Below are 1,526 nucleotides of genomic sequence, written 5' to 3'. Positions count from 1 at the left end.
GATTTGTTTCTCTAGTACCCCACTTCCAAGGTACTATTATGTGTTAGTCCGGGTAGACTAGAGAAACAAATTCATAGAGATACTCATATGTGTATAAGAAAGAGCTCTATATACAAGAGCAATTGAATATTGAGAAAACACCCAAGCCCAGTCCAGATCAAGTCCATAAGCTTGATATTAGCCCATATGTCTGATACCAATCTATAAAGTCCTTTTCAGACTCACAAAACACATGCAATGGTGCCAAATGTAGGAAGATCACAGGCCAGTGGGTGCAAAGTTTTGTGGATCCAGTGGTGGTAGAAGCATCTCAGTGCTGGCAGGGGCCTCTACGTGGCTCCTCCAGTTACCAGGGCATGGGCTATATCAGTGTAGCACCATGTGTCTTGTCAGTAGAGCATCTCTCAGGGAGTGAGAGAGTGTCTCCCGTCTCCAAGGAGGAATTCCGGATTTCCCAGAATCCTCAGGAGAAGGCCATGCCCACACAGAGGCCTCATTGACTACCACCTGATAGACAGGCTAGACTTCACCTCATTCACTCTTAATCCTCTCAAATTGACAAACTATTATATAACTACTACAAGATGTTTCCCAAAGGTCACAGGCTTGAAAATGCTACAGAGTAACTCTAGTTGGCAGTCCATCATTTCAGAAAGTAGCATATGAGCAAGAACCCACGATTCTGAAGGAAGAAGTTCGAGCTGCACTGAATCATTAGCCAAAAACAAGACTCCAGGAATTGGCAGAATACCCATTGAAATGTTTCAACAAGCTGATGAAGCACTGGAAGAACTTTCTGATCTATGCCAGGAAATTTGGAAGACGGTTACCTGGCCAACAGATTGGAAGAGATTCATATTTGTGCCCATTCCAAAGAGAGATGACCGAATGGAATGCTCAAACTATAACGTGATATAATTGATATTGCACACAAGTAAAATTTGCTAAAGATCGTCCAACAATGATTGTAGCAGTACATTGACAGAGAACTGCCAGGAGTTCAGGTGGGATTCAGAAAAGTACATGGAATAAGGGACTTCATTGCAGACATTGGACGGATCTTGGAGCAAAGCAGAGAATAGCAAAAAGATGTCTACACGTGTTTCATTGACCATGCAAAGGCATTATACTATGTGGACTGTCAATAGCCTTGAGAAGAATGGGAATTCCAAAACACTTCATCAAGCTCATCCAGAATTTTTGCATGGATCAAGAGGCAGTTGTACAAACAGGTAAGGGAATACTGCATAGTTTAAAATCAGGAAAGGTGTGCATCAGGGTTGTATCTTCTCACCATAGTTATTCAATCTGTATAATGAACAAATCGTCAGAGAAGTTGGATTATATGAATAAGAATGTGGCATCAGATTGAAGGAAGGGTTTTTAACAACTTGCGGTATGCAGATTACACAACCTTGCTTGATGAAACAGAAGAGGACTTGAATCAATTGCTGATGAAGATCAAGGATTGTAGCCTTCAGTATGGATTACAATTCAATGTAAAGAAAACCCAAATTCTCACAACT

Source organism: Echinops telfairi, unplaced genomic scaffold, assembly GCF_000313985.2.
Source record: "Echinops telfairi isolate 266 unplaced genomic scaffold, ASM31398v2 ScPeMD7_7466;HRSCAF=8504, whole genome shotgun sequence".
Lineage (NCBI taxonomy): Eukaryota > Metazoa > Chordata > Mammalia > Afrosoricida > Tenrecidae > Echinops > Echinops telfairi.
Note: the sequence above shows the minus strand (reverse complement) of the source record.